The sequence below is a fragment of the Cydia pomonella genome, chromosome 26 (genome assembly GCF_033807575.1).
Source record: "Cydia pomonella isolate Wapato2018A chromosome 26, ilCydPomo1, whole genome shotgun sequence".
Lineage (NCBI taxonomy): Eukaryota > Metazoa > Arthropoda > Insecta > Lepidoptera > Tortricidae > Cydia > Cydia pomonella.
In genome coordinates, this window is record NC_084728.1 from 3,650,671 (window position 1) to 3,671,539 (window position 20,869).

Below are 20,869 nucleotides of genomic sequence, written 5' to 3' on the forward strand. Positions count from 1 at the left end.
GTTTATTTAAGTTAGTTTTAGTTGTGGGTTTCTTTGAACTTTAGTGTACATAATGATGACAAATAGTATTATTTACTAGGTACGTGTCTCACGCAGCTAAACTGTGGAGTGAACTGTCGCCTGCGGTATTTCTGGACCGCTACGACCTTCAAGAAAAATGTGTACTGCCATCAGAGCCCGGTAACGATTTTAGAGAAAAAAATTAAAATTGATAGATTTAGTCGTTGAAATTGTACACCTTTTGTTACGTAATATCTAAATAACAAGTATTGGTTCTTCTCTTCTTCCCTTTTCGTCACATATTACAGGGGACTTCATTAATGAAAGGCAAGATGAGAAGACGTGCTAATAGCAAGTATAGCAACCAGTACTTGTTACTTCTAATAGTTAACAAAAGGTGTGAGGACGACCGGTCTGGCCTAGTAGGTAGTGACCCTGCCTATGAAGCCGATAGTCCCGGGTTCAAATCCTGGTAAGGGCATTTATTCGTGTGATGAGCATGGATATTTGTTCCTGAGTCATGGGTGTTTTCTATGTATTTAAGTATTTATAAATATTTATATATTATATATATCGTTGTCTAAGTACCCTCAACACAAGCCTTATTGAGCTTACTGTGGGACTTAGTCAATTTGTGTAATAATGTCCTATAATATAAAAAAAAGGTGTACAATTTCATCGACTAAATCTATCAATTTGACATTTTTGCGACTAATATCGATAACGGCCTCTTAAAAGTCGCAAGCTCGTAAGCTCGGCCAATTTCAACTTCCCATACAAAATTACAAACGGAGTTCTAGTTTTCATTTTAACTGAATTATATTTTATATTAGTCTTGTACCTGAGACGTTTATTCAAATATTTAACACTAATTGTCTAAACACAATAATTGGAAAACAAGAGTTCAGTGTCGGCCTTAGGGATTTTACCGACGGATGACTAACACAACACAACACTGACATATGCGACGTGTTATATATTGCGATTCTGGTACAACCTCGATAACACGAATTTTAAGAGAAGCATAAAAATCCTGTAGAAGAAAAAAACGTTTTTTTCTTAGTAGATGGGACGGTGCCAATGTATGTATGTATGTATAAGTATTATACTCCACACGGTTTTCTACACCACAGCCCCGAAAAGATATTGGCGGAAGAAACTTGTGCGGCGCGACGTGTTTAAAATAAGTTTTTGCCAAAAAAAAACACATTTTTGGTGCAAGCTTTTATTGCTGACTGTACTATTCTCCCCACAGGCAACTTATACTCGTCGAGAAAATTCTAACAACCCCAAACATATATAGTTTGCATTATCTTATTACAGAGTTCTCATGGCCAGCTCCTGTCTCCATCATTAGATCAGCTACATGCCATCCAATTTACATATGTATGCAAAATTTCAGCTCAACCGGAAATCGCAAAGTGGGTCAAATTTTGCTTCCAAGATTTGATCCACACTAACTAACAAGGCAAGTTAAACGAAAGCTTGTAAATACATTTGATCTTATTAATACTCAATAAATCATTTATTCATTCATTCATTGTATGTGTGCCGACGCAAGTGGCGGCCCATTCTTTCATCTAAAATGATTCAGGGGTTTAAGTGTGAAGAGGTAAAAGGCAGACAGATAGTAGACAGAGCTATTTTCACATTTATATCTATTATTATACACCGTGGGCTCGAATAACTCGACGACAGTGGCGCCCAATTCTTTCATCTAAAATGGTTCAGTGGTTTAAGCGTGAAGAGGTAAAAGGCAGACAGATAGTAGACAGAGCTATTTTCACATTTATATGTATTATTATACACCGTGGGCTCGAATAACCCGACAGATTTTAAAGGTGTATTCTTGACCGCATTTAGATACTTAAATGTCATGGAAAATTTCTGAAATCGGTGTTCTTTCTCTCAGTGATAAACGCCTGTTTGGCTGCAACGCTGCCACTATGTGACTTGGTTTAGACAAAGTAGTAGTAGTAGTAGTAAACACTTATTGCACATAACAAATAGGGAACACAATAAATATGTACAAGGGCAAACTTAGATTTGATATACCTACTGACATAAATTAAAGTTTTAAAGAAAACTCACACAACTAGTCTGTAAATTAAAAAAAATACTTTATTTATTCGTTGTAATGTATTTTTTCGCCAATCGCCAAGATGTAAAAAGAAATAACGTGTCATGTGCAGAAAACACACACACGCACAATTATTTTTCTGCCAAATTTCAGCTCGATTCGAAGAATGATTAAGTCACGTTCAAGATCTTTAAAAGATCGATAACTAAACGACATGTCATTATTGACGTTTATTTCGATTCCGCTGTGATCCCAATAAGATCTATCTACGATATTTCTAACGTCCAAGTGACATTGGTTGTCCGAATCGAGCTGCTTCTGTCAATTATACGACATACAAACGATATCTAAATAAGGTCTTATCTAAACTAGAACTTATCGTTATCGTATCTCATTCTTCGAAGCGGGCCATAACATTTTTTGCTCCTTATGACCTCAGGAATGCGTGGTTAAAGTATGTCAAGTTACTCTAACCCACGGTGTATGTTGCCAAACGTACCTCATTAAGTGTCACGTACGAGTTTCCTTTGAAAAACCTAAAGAAAATAGGAAGAAAAAATAAAGATAAAATAAATAAACAGAATTACCGAGTAAAGAGTTTTTCTTAACGAATTAATTATCACTTCCCTTTGTTCTAGTTAGGGAATAGTTTTGTCAAAGCATTTTCAACCCTGTTTGTATGTAAGAGGGTGTTATTTGCGGCAAACGGGAGCATTATGTCACGGGGTCAAGAACGATAGTGACGTAAGCAGGATTTTTAGGGATGGGAAAGTGTTATTAGTTTTAGTTCAGCGATAAAATATCGAATATTAGAAAATTATTAAGAAAAACAAATTGATTAAATAAAAAATAACACCTTCAGATCCACAGCGTAGGCTTCGTCATCTTATAGGAAGCTCATGCACCCTAGGTAGAAAGCTCATCCATCCTAAAAAATACTTCTCACGTATTCAAATAAAGAGATAAGTCCGCCTTTATATAGCCTATCGTATGTCATAATTATGTCTTTGTGTGTTCTGTACAATAAAGAGATAATACATAAATACAATCATACATACTATATTCAAAATGCGTGGTTCTCCAGAGCACTTACGCTCACAGAATAGCAAAGATTCAACGAGTTAAGGTAGGTATAGAATAGAACAGAATAAATTGTATTCAGGGCATTTAAACAACAAAAATTTAACTAAATACACAAATAAGATGCTATGTCTAATGGCATAGTTCCAATTTCCCACACTAGCCCACCCGATGCGGGTTGGAGACTTCCCAAACTTCACATACACTTTTGAATTCCTTAGCGGATGTATGCAGATATTCTTTACGATGTTTTTTTCTTTTTTTCATCGAAAAGCTCCATTAATTACTGTAAATTAAATTCGTATGTTTACAAGTAGCTGTCAAATATTTCCATCAGATCTGTAATTTTCTCTTTTCACCTGTTCAGTCAAAGCTTGATTTCACAAAGTGCCTTGGTGAAAACTAGTTTTACCTAATCGTTACGATATCCAGTGAAAACTAGTTTTGACTAAGTGATACTTATAATACAAAACAAGCTTTTTTCTAAATTAATATTATAAAATAAATAAAGTCGTTTTTGGGCCTTGCGCCAAGAATCCATAAGAATGGATTCTGGGATCACTGGGACGATCGGTACATATGGAATCCAGAGGACTAATACATAATTTATTATAATTTAGTAATAGTATAGGTTTAACTAACATAGGATTAAAGGAATGTACACTAACACTATGAGCATGGTCTGAAATAAATAGATTGAATTGAATAGAATTGAATTATATGTATTATAAATTCCCGTCAAACATTATAGCAACTCAAACACGCTTGTAATGAGCACACGTTCAGGGAAAACAAACAAATTATACTAATGCGGTTTATAACAATATTGTGTTATGTTACCTATACAAATATTTTTATTTGCCGCAAGCTTCGACGGAGGATGGTTAAACAAATGTCATTAAGTTGAATTTAGAATCGCTAGCTTTAATACATTTTAGACACGTATATTTTGTGGTCATCAAAAATAGGGTGCTTTTTTCATTTCCCACTTTTTTGAAGTTGCCACTAAATACGCGCTAGCATCGGAAACTGGTATATAACAATGAGATAAATTAACGTTATTACGCCTGGCAGCTGTTCACCGGTATAGTATAGATCAGAATACCAGGTCAGCAAAATTTTCCTGTTAAAAACATGCAATGCAAAAGTACGAAGTTTTGTCATTTATACAAAACCGATGCTTCTAACCAAGCGAAGCGAAGGTCTCTGTTTCAGTTTTGGGAAACATGCTGGCAGAATCTTAAGTGATAATGCGAACTGTAACAGTACCGTTGACACTATGCTTAAAGTCGCAACACTTACCTACTCTATGACAGGCAGGCGCATGCGCAGGCGCCGGTCGCGCGCGCTCACGCACTGCTCAACTCCGGAATGCTCGAGGCGCAGCCACAGTGCGATTTGTTTGTGAGTGCGATGGGGCGAGTGATAATGGAATGCAAGAGGATATTAGAAAGAGAGATGGCTGAGAGTACTATACCGTTATGAATTCCTATATCTTAGCTGCTCATGTGGTATTGCTTTATAATGTTAATGCTTTATGTTGTTAATGTGTTCCAATTTGTGCCGCTTTGGCATTAGCTGTAAGGTGCAATTTGTTATTTGAAATAAATAAGTGACGATAGCAAAACTGTCCAAATTATCAGGAACTCATATGTTCAAATATCTCGTTTCAAATTGTAGTAACAAAATCCTATCGATTGAGACCTGTCCCATCCCTACGTCGCCTACACACACACACACTTACTACCTTTCCAATACCAAGCTCGAACTGTATAAGATAGCAAACGGGGAAAAGAAAGAAACAAATCGATATCGATAGACAGAGTCGTGTCCCATCCCTACGCCGCCTGCAGCATCTGCACCGGTCGATGCAGCTAACGTTCTGTTACATCCCTTACGTTAGGGTAGGGGTGGCATTAGGACGTGTACACACTAACGACCTTTGGGTGCTCCAGCTACGCCCACAGGCGATGATATTTGTAGACGGGTTGGGTGGATGTATAATGCTGGCCATGCACAATCCTTCCTATCGTCCAATCGGCATGACGCTACCGATTGGATCAGTTAGTATTAGAACTGACCGTGTGTGAGGAATGCAATTTCCATGTACCAAAAAGTATCCGTCAAATACCTTAAATAGGTGGCGCTACAATACCTAGAATATTTGCAAATCATAGGCAGCGCACTTTACTCCGTTAATAATGCTTAGATTCTTAGCTACTCTAGCGCTACTCTGGAGAGATTTGGAACTATTATTTATAACTGACAGCTGGACACTTTTGCAACAGAACCCCTAATGTAAATTTATTCCATAGCGTGACGTGACGTACGCGTTTGCGTTAAGTCTCATTTTGTATGGGATTTAGAAACAGCGCGCTAAGCGGGACGTTTTGCAAACTCAAAATCCCATACAAAATGAGACTTAACGCAAACGCGTACGTCATGTTTCGCTATCGAATAAGTTTACACTAGGGGTACAGTACCTCTAGTGTAAATTTATTCGATAGCGAAACGTGACGTACGCGTTTGCGTTAAGTCTCATTTTGTATGGGATTTTGAACAGCGCGCCAAGCGGGACGTTTTGCAAACTCAAAATCTCATACAAAATGAGACTTAACGCAAACGCGTACGTCACGTTTCGCTATCGAATAAGTTTACACTAGGGGTACAGTTCTGCCTATGGAGATTGCATTCCTTACTTCCACCTTCCCTAATACGTGCGTGGGAGAGGATTGGCATGACAGTTATACTTGACGGCACAATCAATTTTCGATTCTTTTGGCTTGATCATTCATGGCGAATGAATGATGCTGATTGGACCGTGTATGGCGGTCGGCGATCGTCAATGCAGTCAGGTCAAGATTTATAAATAATTACAATAATCTTTTGACGTAATCTTCAATTATTTCAATAAATGTGTATGAGTAAACTGTTTTCTTTCATTAACCATTGTTTACACCACTCTGTTCGATCTTTTCTTTTTTTCGTTTCATTTTCTCGAGTAAAATGCCCAAAACGGCTAAAACATCGTCGTCTGTCACCGGTGACGTCATGGCTTCAACTAAATATCGTTGCCGATTGGACAATTTAAATTGATCGTGTGTGGTGTGTATAGAAGAACTGCAGATTGGATCAAGCGTGCAGCGTCATGCCGATTGGACGATAGGAAGGATGGTGAATGATGGAGAGTAATGGATCGTAAACCAAACCACCTCCGCAGAAATATAGATAGATACATGATTCTAACACGTTTACTTTATTTTTTATGTGATTACAAGTGAGTAGATAAGCCTCCTGATGGGAAGCGGTCATCGTTGCCCATGGACATAAGGAACATCACGGGAGCCACTTAAGCGTTGCCGACCCTTGAGAACGCTTAATACCCGCTTCTTGAAGAATCCCATGTCGTAGCGCAAAGGACATACCTCAGGAGGCAACTCATTCCACATTCTGCACGTTCTGGGAAGAAACGAGCGAGATGCCCGCTTATTACTATTGATTCAGTTTAAAAGGAGTATCGAGACTGGAAAATAGCAATCCAACGTTAGATGTATTGCCGTTAAATAAAATCAGGCGCTTAAGTATTTTATAATGAAAGCGTTCGTTCGTTCAGCTCCCCAACTGGGGGCCTACCGCGAAAACCGAAATTCGCAAATTGCGGGGATCTTTCTCGTTTACTCTCACTAAGACGTAATTAGAGTGACAGAGAAAAATGCCCGCAATTGATGAATTTCGATTTTCCCGGTAGCCGTCCTGATATCATTTCGCAAATAATTGTATTTACAGATTATACCAGTGCTTAGAATAATACTTGACTTGATAGTACATTACGATACAAGTGCGAAAAGTAGGAAATTCGAAACGAGTGGCGATAAATTAAAACACGACCGAAGGGAGTGTTTTAAATCGACACTAGTTGCGAATTACCTATTCGCACATGTATCGTACAACGTTTTACCGTACATATGGCCCTTTAAATGTTCGACATAGTAATGTAATATGCTAATTTTCGCACTAAGTAGCACCATATGTACTGTAAAATGCTTTTCATCACACTTGCTCGAAAAAGATCTCATTTCAAGAAAATATGGATGAATGGAAATATAGAGCGTCATAGTTTTTCTTTAAATTATGTCAGTAATTTATACAAACCAAGTAGTGTAAATGAAATACTGATGTTTATAATTTGATATTTTTTTTTTATGTTTAAACATATTTAATTTGATTAATTTAATAGCCGTTTTAAATATTTTCACATAATTTTCAATCGTGATGGCTGAATGCCGGATGGGTCCGTGCCTTCGATGCCTATCCTGTCAGAAAATTACAAAATGGAGGACAAATATTTGATATGTCACCGTATTTAAGAAATATTTCACTTAAAATTACTTATATACTCGATCTCACTGTCTAAGCCGGCTGGACGTCGTGACAGCGGACATGGAGGAGACCGATCTCAGACCTGAGGCCGCCGAAGACAGCAAAGTAGAAAAGATTGAGTTGAGTAGGAGTAGGAGTGTACAAGTTTTTAAAGAGTAGGCAACGCGTATGTAATATCTCTGGTGTTACAGGCGTACGTATGCTACGGTGACTGCTTACCATCAGGCGGGTCGTATGCTTATTTGCCACCAATGTGGTATAAAAAAAGGAAAGCGGACCCTGGCGCTAGGCCGGGAAAACACTAGGTTGAAGAAGATGATAGTTGGGGCTTATTTAAAATTTTATTATAATAGTTATTATAATCGGTTGAATACTGTCTATTCCCATTTATCCCCGCCGGGTACCGATGGGAATAGCTATTTATATGAATCATTTCTACCCGTCCCCGCCTCATGTATGGCGGCGATCACGTGGGGCGGGGACAGTACTCAATACGCAATATCTTTCTTGCTAATAACTAATGAGGAAAAATCTATTCTTTGGTGGATACACAGTATCAAATCAATTTCAAGCTTATGCATTTGGGAATACACCTTAAGAAGCGGACGAGTCAGTTGTAATCAGTAATCACACGAACATACGACAGAAGACAAACAAGATTTATTCCAATTGCTTTGAACACGGGTTTCTCCATTCTCTACTGTTATACCAGTGGGGCGACACTCCTCCATTCGGTCATGCTCGGCTCCGTTCGACTCAGCATTGCTCCGAGCAATTAATAGGGTTGGCACAACTTGACGTCCTTTTGCGTGCACGACCACAGATAAAATAATGATTTGAATTTTGACAACCCTAAATACCGAATAGTGTCATACATTAGAAAGGGATAGCGTGATTCGGCCCTGAATCGCTGTCAAACTTCGGTGTTGTAGGAAGTGTCATTTCTGTATGGTTAGTACTATTTATTCTGTGCTGTTACTTCTATAAGGAGTATTATTGCAATGTTCTGCCGCCAGAGTGCAGCACTAGCGAACTTGCTAAACAATTTTCAGCTAATATAACCAGATTAACTGGAACTCTATTTTCAACTCCTGCTTGTAATATTAGTTGAAAATTGTTGAGAAATACAATCTTCGTCAGTCGCAACACCCGAGACATCTAGTGTTATGTAGCGGTACTTATAACTCCGCTACACGATGTCGACTACGAAAATAATAAGCGATTTACGAAAACAGTGAGCACTCTATGCTTATTTTTTATTTCTCTATGGTCATGTTGAAAATTAGCCAACGAACTGTCATTTTAGTACCTAATAATAAAAAAATAAAAATAATTTTATTCAGTAACTATGATAAGGTTTACAGTAGCTGTGCTGCAGTGGCAGCATGGTTCCATTTTTATCACTTGTCACTATGCCCGTCACTTTCGCACTTACATACTTGTTAGAACGTGACAGGCATGGTGACAAATGATAAAGAGCCGACCATCTTAGCACTACTGGTGCCTCTTTGTGAGTATTTAAGATACTTGTGTTAAGAGAACACCGCTCTTCCACAGGATGTTTTGCTTGCAACATAACATGTTCGTATAGGTACATATATTATCTTTCGATGACATTGCATTTTAGCATTTTACTTAAACAAAACAAAAACAATAGAATTATAACAACTGCTGTTGCATACAGGTATACATATTTTTTAAAGTAGAATGTGAATGTACAACAATTATCTATTCTTGGGTGTGTGTATGTGTGTGTGTGTGTGTGTGAATATTATATTAATTTAACATCTCTTCAATTCATTATAAGTCGGGTTTTTTAGCCAGTTACATACTTTGTTCTTACACTCTCTACACGGTGCTCACGAGGAACCCGAAAGATTTTAAACACGCACTTCTGAGGACAAAAGAAGGAAAAAATGTTATATGAGTTTCAGTAAATTTCGTCAAAAAATTTTTTTTTTTGTGTTTTTTTTTTCAAATTATGAACGTATTTGTACATAAAAAGTTAATATTATTGTAAAACTGGCACTGAAAATATTTTTTTACGATTTTTTTTTGTAAGAACTAGTTCTGGCAAAGGTTACTTGTCACTTTTTGACATCTATCAATAAGGATATTTAGACTACGCCCCATAATGGCATCATCGCGATCAAAAAGGCATTTTGCACTAAGTTACGATAAGATGATGTTTTTTTTTTTACTTTGGTATTAACTCTGAGATTAGGCGAAATCCAGAAAAGATTTATGACATTTTAGTCTCTAAATGTGATCAAATCTTTCGGTTTCCTCATGTAGCACCGTGTATACACGCATGTAATAACAAAAACAGGTTTTAAAGCAGAAATGGGAAGGACCCAATGCGTTTCATTACTTATTTATAAGTATAGTATTATTTGAAACCAGATCCAGGTGCAAGCGGTCAATGACCTCGACTGGTTTTTAGGTTGCATATATCGATATATAGCTATACATACACAACACATACAGGGGCTCGATTCGATTCAAGAATATGACAGGTGTCGAATGTCGTTTCTATAGCTCCAGTTTGTGAAACAAACGAGATAGAGCAAATACAAGTTTTGTACTTAAATACGCTGTATTTAAGTTTTTCATACAAAGTTGTAGAAATACACGACTTTTGTTACAAAACTAAAACAATATTTAATATCTAAAGCTTTACACTCTCGAAGAATATATGGATCGGAAAATATGTATTAGTTTTAAGTGTAAATTATACATTTATTGCGTCCAAAAAATATATTTACACGATATAAATTAAATACAGATAAAATATTAAAAATTACGATATTAGACTGAACTATTTTTACGATATTTTTGAATACCCATCGAAAATTGTATTATTGCTTATCTAGGTTAAGTTATATTTTTAAGATTTGTCTCGCCCTAGCAGGGTCCATGCTGTACTTCATAATGTTATTATTATATGTGAACACCTTGTAATACCATGGTTGGCATTCAATAAATGATGATGATGATGAATGATTTTTTTAACTAGGTATGGTATCTGAATCTGAAGCTACATAAACCTTAGATATACTTTATCCTATTGTAAGTACAAAGTTTCAGAGCAATCTAGCTAGTCGTATTAAAAATGTAATTTCGGCGTCGAAGGAGAGGAGGCCGCGCAAGGCGCCTCGCAAGAGCCAGTGTGGCACGGCAGAGCCGGATATTGCTTCTGGCCTGAGGGTTGCCACACCGAACACGGCGCTATATGTTTCGCGCCTGCATGTTTCCGCCACGGCAGAAGATGTGGTGGAATATGTCCGCAAGAAGATTCGTTACGAGCTGAAAGTATTTCAGCTGCGATCGCGGCATTACGTGCACTTCAGCTCGTTTGTGGTGCGCGTCCCGCGGCCGCTGCTGGAAACCATCGCGAGCGCAGACTTCTGGCCGAAAGGTGTGATATTTCGGCGGTTTCGTGGGAATCTGCCGAATCCCGCACCAGAACAGGCGGCGCAACCGAAAACTGCGTCGTCAAAATGATATTTATATTTTAAGATTTTTATTATTAAAATGATTATAAAAATTATTGTATGTATGTTAGTCTGTAAGGTATGTATATATGGGCCATAGTTGCCTGAAAATAAATGATATTTGATATTTGATTTTTTTGATTTTGAAAATGAGAGCGTAACTACGTTTGTATGGAGAACCGAGGCTGCTGCGGACCCTTCAAGATCTGCTTCAATTTATTATTACTTGCTACTTACTTACTCCTCTGGCGCAGCGACCCAAAGTGTGTCTTGGCCTCCAACACTACTGCTCGCCACTGATCCCGGTGCATATAAGGTGTTGTCATACGTACTCCTCAAAAGATTGGAACCGTACGCGGAAAAGATTCTCAGCGATTATCAGTGTGGGTTCCATCAAAATCGCAGTACGGTTGACCAGATCTTCCGCCTAAAGCAGATCATGGAGAAAAGATGGGAATATGAACAAGCTGTACACGTGGTGTTCGTAGACTTCGCTAAAGCATACGACAGCATAGATATGGATAGGGACTCCTTATACGCTATACTGAGGAACTTAAATTTATTATTACTTAAACATAATCCCAACAATTTACGCTTTGGGATCAAAGATCAAAATGGCAGTGGCTTTTGTAAAACCTAAAGACCTAGATAAACCTTAAAATGATTAGGTTACCGTGCGACTGGAACCAGAGGGCCTACCGCGAACCACGTTCGACGTGTTACCTCTCTGTCGCACTTGTAAATTCGTACGTAAGTGTGACAGGGAGGCAACACGCCGAACGTGGTTCGCGGTAAGCCCTGAGGGCTACAGCCGCGAAAATCGAAGTTCGTCAAATGCGGGCATTTTTCTCTGTCACTCTAATTACGTTTTAGTGAGAGTAGAAGAGAAAGATCCCCGCAATCTGGAAACTGAGCTCTAAAACGAGGAAGATGGAGTCAGGCGTTACTTTAAACATCACAGAAGAATAATAGAAGTTGGATGTTTAAAACTAACACTTGGACAGTCTGTGCTCAAAAACGCTGCAGAGTTGTCTTAGCCTGACTCTACGAGATTTTACTACACTCAAGATCAAATAAACGGGTATTTTTTTTCCATGTAAAAGTACTATCAGTAGTAGCATAACTTTTTTTTTATACTACGTCGGTGGCAAAAATGCATACGGCCCTCCTGATGGTAAGCAGTCTCTGTAGCCTATGTACGCCTGCAACTCCAGAGCGTTGCCGACCCTAGTATTCCCCCCCCCCCCCCCCCCTCGTTTTACATATGCGTTACATTAGAATAAGTTACTAGCCACTTTTCTGACGAATAAAGTCATCGTTGGGTTTCACAATCTTCAAATAAGTTAACTGGTAGATAAAATGCTAAGTTTTGCAGAAAATTTTATCTGGCAGTTAATTATTTATTAATTAGGCCCTGATGCTATTTTCAGCCATAATATAGTAAGTATATAACTGAATGTGATGCTATTATTCAAACCCGTGAATATATAGGTCATACTGAACAACTTTTACTATGGGACCAACCCCGAAATCGCGAAAAAAAATTGGCTGTTTCATACATTTTGCTGGTCTGATCTTGAAATTTCCTATGGTAGAGTAAATTTTCTTTTCGGGTTTCGGGGTTGGTCCTATAGTAAAATTAGCTTAGTATGACCTAAACACGGGTTGGAGTAATTGCTTTACGTTCAGTTACATACTGTATATGTTATATATGGAACGTACAAACAAAACACACACAACTTTCGTACGTAAACTTATCCCTAACTGCTGCGAATTCGCCAAAGTTTCATTCAAACTTCGAACAACACTCAAACAAGTTACATTCCAAAAGCAACGCTACTCCCTTGCCTTAAAGTGTGTTCTAAGTTGCAGGTAACCTGCAGTTAGGTGGAATTCTTCAAAACATTACAAGGTGAAGTAAACTCTATTTGTTTATATTAAGGTGTCTTTTAGGTTGAAGAGTAGATGGAGTTAGGTCGTTTTAGTTTATAGTAAGGCATTTAACACAGACTTCAAACTTATTCTCGCGTAATGTCGATGGATTGTAAAGGTGCTTTCTGATTGGTTGAAATTATGGGATATGTTATACTATCGCGTGGAGAGGGACAACGATATATGTTAGAGCAAGATGAATTTTTCATTAAATTTTGAACAATTAAAAGGGCCTTTCACCAGTTGGAGTGGTAGAACCATTATAACCCTTCGTGTGCTGAATTCCCGTAGCGGGAGGGGAATTAAATGGCCAAGTCTGTCGACCTCCATTTTGCTCATTTTTCCACGTCTGTCGGGGATTGGGCGGGCCAACACACCATCGCCCAATTAAACACGGATTTATGAAGTTTCTATAAGCTAAAAGTTTGTTGACGATACCAGATACTGAACAACTTAAGCCTAACCTTTTCTAATGATCTCGCACTGTTATATATTAGATTAGAGCAGTGCAGAAACTAATTTTCGCACTCAATTTTCCATCAAGAGAGAGTATCTAAAAATTTCCTTGCCGATTTTCCTTCATGGCAGCAGCAGGAGAACAGCATATGTCTAGATAGATATGTGCAAAATGACCGTCTGACACACGAAGGGATATTATCGCTTTGAACAATGTCTTCTTCTTCCTCCTGCCCTTATCCCACGTTATGTGGGGTCGGCACAACATGTTCTTCTCTTCCATTCTCCTCTATCTTTCGTCACCTCAGCACTCACTCCTTTCTTTCTCATATCCTCTTTCACACAATCCATCCATCGTTTTTTGGGTCTACCATCCGCTCTCCGTCCATCAACATTCATTCCTAACATTCTTTTTCCTATATGGCATTCATCCCTCCTCATTAAATGCCCATACCACGCTAACCTACCACTCCTTATCTTCTCCGCTACCGGTGCTACTTTCAAACTTCCCCTTATATACTCATTCTTAATTCGATCCTTTCTCGTCACTCCACACATCCATCTCAACATTCTCATTTCCGCTGCGTGCACTCTTCTTTCATCCGTCACTTTCGTCGCCCAGCATTCTGATCCATACATTACATACAACAATGTATAATAAAAAAATTATTCTATTTTATAATAACTAAAAGTTTCCAAGTAAAATATATTCGGATCATGTACAGTCAGCTGCAGAGATGACTGACCCCCTTCCATAGAAATTTGTTCGCAAGCGGTCAACTATCTCTGCAGCTGTTTTGCTCCAGCAGACTGTACATATTTCGTCTTTACATTGTCTTTCCTGTACTTGAAATTTAAGAATATTTCTGAGACCGGTATTGCAGTATACCAAAAACTAGACGAAACCTTCCTTAACTTTCTCGTCCAGGATATAAGAATGACATTTTATTCTCTATATAACCGAGACAAACTATTGAATAAATGCTCTATAATAATCCCTGCAAGTTGTATTATACATCGTGCACGCGCCCCAACAAAATCATCAAGTATTCAACTCCCGCGCAAGCCTTGAGCCAGTCCCGCGCCACCCACCGCCGCGCGCGCACGGCAGCCATCTTGGAAAACGCTCCGAAAACGCTCCGGAAACGCTAGTGTTTGTGCAGTTGTGAAGGATATGTGAACTCTGGTGAGTTCCATTTCGTTTTTTGTTATGGACTTATTGTTTGGGGAAGTGAATTTGTCCTTCATTTGCTTTTGAATAGTTGATAGTAGAGTCAGATTTTGCTTGAGCAACAATTGGTTTTAGGGCTGCAAATATAATATTGCATTACATCATTCTTACATTAGTATAATTTTCAGTTGTCTTAACATAATAAGCAGTTATATTATATCCCATCTTATTATGAAATGGAATGTAAATCTGCGGTCAAGGCCGAGTTTTTTTTTTAGTTCTTTACGAAATCTACTAAATATCTGGACAGGTAAAACTATTATAAAGCTATATCCGTATGTCAAATTTTTTTTTAAATATCTTATGTCAGGATATTTATGATTATATGAACCTCTTGTCTTGGATAAGGATTATAAATTTTTAACCGAATTTCTAGTCATCTATTTGCTTTATTTTTACTACCGTAAAACCTTGGTACTTTATACAAGTAGGAAAAATAAGTAAGTAAATATTCTTTATTGCACCACAAAGAAAACAAATTTAAAAAACAGATTTACAATGTAAAGAAAGGTAGCAACAGGCGGTCTTATCGCTGTAAGCGATCTCTTCCAGACAACCTTAGGGTAGCAGGATATAAAGAACAGTAAGTTTTTAGAACAGGTAGTGCACGAATGAATTAGAGGAATAGGAAAATTACACATACATCAAGCAGACAAAAAAAAAGCCCACAATTTTTGACCACCATACACAATCATAGAGTTAGACCAAGACAAATGCAAAGACACCTCATCATTTCATAGAAGTTTGACGTTTAAAATAACAACTGCGTGTGTTATCAAAATCGTTGCAGACTTGCCTTGGTCTGACTCTATGAAAGGTTTGATTAAAGCTTTTTAGACGACCTTTAAATAAACTAAGTATTATTATACCTACATATTTACGATCTAAATCACAAGAAATGCGGTTTGTAATCATTATCCAAAATAAATATGAATGTAAGCCAAAAACGTTATGTACAATTAATAAATAAACACCACAAAACACAGAAAACAAAGGAAAATAATATTAACCAATAACCAATAATTAAATCGAATTTCACTCCAAATTCTAAAGATAATTATAAAACACTTAACTAAAATCAACGCAAAAAATCATATACTTACAAGAAGGCTACAGCTAGGTAAAATTGAATCGGCGTGGGACAGACCTCAAGGTAACGCCTTATGACAGATTCGTACGCCTTGTATGGAAACAATGCTTATAAATAAAGATGACTAAAGATATACTTTAACCTTTCACATTTCTTGAAAATCCTTGGAATATTGCTAGCAAGCTAGTTAGTTAGATTTAAATCGTCCGGGATATAAACCGTGATAACCTTTTATATTGTTTTTGAGCTCCCGATAGATATTTCGATGCATTTACCTTTGGCAGTTACATGCATCTTGTCCACGGGTATTGAGAACAAGTTAGTTAGTTAGTTGCCTATTTTGCGTGAAAACGAGGTAGTGCTACTAGCTACCCCAGCTCCTCCACGAAACCTAGCAGTGTCTTCAGGTTGCTAACTGCCTCCTTTAATGTACACGGAGCAGTTTTGGCCGAACGTTAATTAGAATTGGCTAATCTTCTTTATTTGCCATGCCCTAACGGACGTCGGCGACCACCTTTGCCATCTCTCTTCTGCTCTCGGCCATTCTTGCGAGTATGGCTGCGTTATTCACGTTCGTCCATTTCTTAATATTGTCAAGCCAGATGAACCTCCTTCTTCCCCTTCCCCTCTGGCCATAAATTTTTTCTTCCAATATTAGTTGTAATATATTATATTTGTTATTTCTGTATATATGTCCAAAATAAGATATTTTCCTTTTTTTCACCGTAACCAAAACCTCCAACTTTTTCTCCATTCTTTTAAGTACTTCCACATTCGTAATTCTATCGGTCCAGCAGTGGCAGCATGGTTCCATTTTTATCACTTGTCACTATGCCCGTCACTTTCGCGTTTACATACTTGTTAGAACGTGACAAGCATGGTGACAAATGATAAAGAGCCGAGCATCTTAGCCCTCCAGGATATTTTTAGCATGCGCCTATATAGCCACATTTCAAATGCGTCTAATTTCTTTTCCATCGCTTTATTCAGAATCCAAGTTTCGCAGCCATAGAAGAACACTGATAGTACATAACACTTTAAAGTCTCCAACGAAGTCTTAGGTTGATATCCTAGTGTATATAGACTGCATTTTAGAATTGGCTAATAACCATTACAAATTGAACCGTAAACTGTAACCGTCCGTTCGACCAACACTGGCACTCCCTGGGTATTTGCTCCTGTATACTACTATCTGTTTGCAGTCTAGGAGAAATATGTTTCGCTGTTTCCTCTTTTTCCATACAATACAAACGGTGTCACATGCACGCCGCCTAGCCTTAATGCCTCTACAGCCACGAACCAATTCAATTAGTTAACTGGAAGTAAAGTTTACTGCTAAATACATGGTTAAAGACCTGTTTTTATGGTTCCAGTTAGCATATTTTAGTACTTTAGTGCTTGTATTTCATCTGATTTTACAGTGCAATGAATAAGATGTAAACGTTTTACCTTGTTACGGCCCGATTCGAAGAATGATTAACACACGTTTAAGATCTTTACAAGATCGATAACTAAACGACATGTCAAAATTGACGTTAATTTCTATTCCGCTGTGATCCCAATAAGATCTATCTATACGATATTTCTAACGTCAAAGTGACATTTGTTGCCCGAATCGTGCTGCTTCTGTCAATTATACGACATTTAAACGATATCTAAATGAGAATTTATCTAAACCAGAAGTTATCGTTATCGTATCTTATTCTTCAAATCGGGCCGTTAGTTTTTGGTCATAAATAACAAGTCGATTTTGTTTTTGTATTAATACAGGATGTAATTTTTTTAATCGGTCTGTTTATAGCAGTTACCCCGTGTTCTTTTTTAGACTACGTCGGTGACAAACAATCATATGGCCCGCCTGGTAAGCAGGCGTAGCCTATAGACGCGTGCAACTCCAGAGGTGCTACATGCGCTTGCGCGTTCCGACCCTAACACTCGACACCCTCGTTGAGCTCTGACAACCTTACTTACAAAAATTATGAGTAGGGTCTAGTGTTATTTGGCTGCGGTTTTCTGTAAGGTGGAGGTTTTCAAGTAGTTTATTTGCTTTAATGTTAAGTATACATAAGTTCTTTAAAAATAAAAAAGTCTCAAACATGAACCCTATTGTATCACCTATACCTATGTTTTTGCACCGCCTACAACTTATCTGCTTTGCCTAAAGGTTGACTGGTAGAGAATGCCTTACGGCATTAAGTTCGCCTATTGTACAGTGTGTTTTCTTATGTGCAATAAAGATTAAATAAATAAATAAATAAACCCTGTAAGGGAATGGCCATTCTTATAAGTAACTTAAAATTTAAACTTATGTTTTTTTACTCTAGGTAACAACTGCAACAAGCTTATTATGCAAAAAAATATATTTATAATTGGTCGTTTAAATATTCATTAAATAGATTAATAGATCTTTGTAATTTCTTTACAAAAATACTTTCTTTTTCTTCTTTTTTAATTTCTTCAGGTAATTTATTGTACAATTTTGAAGCGCTGGTGGCCTAGCAGTATGAGTGTGCGACTTTCAATCCAGAGGTCGCGGGTTCAAACCACGGTTCGTACCCATGAGTTTTTAATGTACGAAATATCATTTGATATTTACCAGTCGCTTTTCGGTAAAGGAAAACATTGTGACGAAACCGGATTAATCCCAATAAGGCTTAGTTTACCCTCTGGGTTCGAAAGTCAGATGGCTGTCGCTTTCGTAAAAACTAGTGCCTAAGTCATTTCTGGGGATTAGTTGTCACGCGGAACCCAGACTCCCATGAGCCATGGCAAAAATGCCGGGACAACGCGAGGAAGAAGCATTTATTGTACAATTTTATTGACATTTTTAAGTGTACTGTATGAGATACATATCTCATGAGATACAGCCTGGTGACAGACGGACGGACAGCGGAGTCTTAGTCATAGGGTCCCGTTTTACCCTTTGGGTGCGGAACCCTAAAAACAGCCCTTTTTTTCATTTGCGGGTGCCAAATTCAAAATATATATAGTCTATGTCACTTCCACAATTCTGACAAATTTAACGACACCTCATATGTCAAAAACCGTTTGGGCTGCAGAACGTGTCAAAGAAATGGACATACATACATACATACGCTCGAAAAACATTACCCTCCTTCTGATGCAGTCAGTTAAAAAGAAACACTTGTTTTTCGTTTTTAAATAACTCATGTTTGTTTAAACAGACGAACAGACCTGCAAATATTGGGTATCCATTAATCTATGCAAATATTGACTGACACGGGACCGAACCCGCGACCCCGCTCTCGTTTGGTCAAGGTTACATGTCTGAACGTACGGCGAGATAACGACCGGTCTCGCCTAGTGGGTAGTGACCCTGCCTGTGAAGCCGATGGTCCTGGGTACGAATCCCGGTAAGGGCATTTATTTGTGTGATGCTCTTGCACTGCTCTTACCGGAATTCGGACCCGGGACTATCGGTTTCAAAGGCAGAGTCACTGCCCCCTAGGCCAGACCGGTGGTTGGATGAATTATTATATGTATGTTTATTTATATATAAATATAAATATTATAGGACATTATTACACAAATTGACTAAGCCCCACAGTAAGCTCAATAAGGCTAGTTGTAGGTACCTCGACAACGATATATATAATATGTAATAATTATAAATACTTAAATACATAGAAACACCCATGACTCAGAAACAAATATCCGTGTTCATCACATAAATATATGCTCTTACCTGGATTTGAACCCGGGGCCACCAGCTTCATAGGCAGGGTCACTACCCACTAGGCCAGACCGGTCGTCAAATTTAGTATGTGTGTATGTAGGTATGTTCAAAATGTATATTTGGGTAAGTATATTATTAAAGTAATCCCGACTTATGTCTATTCTCATATTTATCCACCCTCTACATTCCTGTACCAAACAGTTTCTCTTTAGCCCAATGGTTGACTGGTACAGAATTCCTCATAGCCTCAAGTCCGCCATTAGTATTCTTTATTTGTAAATTTGTGCAATAATTTTAATAAATAAATAAGATATACTTGTATTTTATACAAGGTCAAGCCCTTGGTGCATACAATATTTCAAATGCGTGAGTCAGACAAATGCAAACCAGTTTCCTTTGTATTAAATGTAAATAAGCAATAAAAAGCTTTATAAGACCCGTACACTGTCGTATTTATAGTAGCTGTCATTCTACGGGAGACGGGCAGGTGATAAGGACTGTCAATTTGCGAGTCACTTGTTTTATACCTTGTTATTGTTATAAATGGCGCCGCCAGTGCATATTTTACGCACACACTTTCGCTTAACCCTTTGTTATTATTTTTTATTTATTTGTTTAATAAGATACATGGTAATCTTAAATGTAATCGTAGGCCCACAAAACTCAGCAATGAATTCGTCTGTGGGCTCATCAGTATCTAGAGATGTAACTATAATTCTACACTGTAGAAGTTTTTACGTATAGGCTGTTATATTTGTCTATGTTACTTTTCTATGATTTGGTTTGTTAAATCCTTTATAATTTAAGGATTTTCTAGACAGCACAGAACTTGGCACCCATATAGATCTCAATTCTTTTGTCGGCGAGTCAACAACGACACATATTCTTAGTATTGAACTTGGCTCTCGTGTCACGTTTATGTTTTTTTTGGGTATTTTGTTATAAAAGCAAATAATATACGCAATCACATATATTATCTGAATCCAATACTTCCAATGATATTTCACATGAATACAATTTTGGTCACACTTTTGATATTTGGCTCAAAACTCTTTTCGTTGTCTCGTTTCTGGGCGGCTACCGGGAAAATCGAAATTCGTCAATTGCGGGCATTTTTCTCTGTCACTCTAATTACGTGTTAGTTAGAGTAAAAGAGAAAGATCCCCACAAATTGCGAATTTCGGTTTTTGCGGTAGGCCCCAGATCACTCTGTCACGCTTGTATTGCTGGCTTTTATCAAATAAATAAAAAAGTCCAGTGCTACTGCATGTATATATTGCTGTAGATTGTATTTTACTTGAGAAAAAATAAAAAGCTATGTCAACGACACCAATCTGTAATCATGGGACATTTAAGAGAAAAATTTGAGTATTTTTGATATTTCACCGACGTCTGTAAAATTTCTACCGCTTTATGCTTTAAAAGTTGA

General features: G+C 37.7%; 1 protein-coding gene and 1 long non-coding RNA gene across 3 annotated transcripts in view; one reads left to right on the forward strand and one right to left on the reverse strand.

Annotated features, from left to right (window-relative positions):
* Nucleotides 1-20,869, reverse strand: part of LOC133532041 (uncharacterized) — a 331,954-nt gene that overhangs the window by 263,441 nt on the left and 47,644 nt on the right. The gene's annotated exons all lie outside the window — the stretch shown is intronic.
* LOC133532011 (uncharacterized) overlaps nucleotides 14,289-20,869 on the forward strand; it is a 105,838-nt gene continuing 99,257 nt past the window's right edge. The window contains exon 1 of one of the 2 annotated variants that reach the window (XM_061870491.1): nucleotides 14,289-14,608. The gene's annotated coding sequence lies outside the window, so the exon portion shown is untranslated. The remainder of the gene's footprint in view (nucleotides 14,609-20,869) is intronic. The other variant, XM_061870490.1, reaches the window with a different exon arrangement.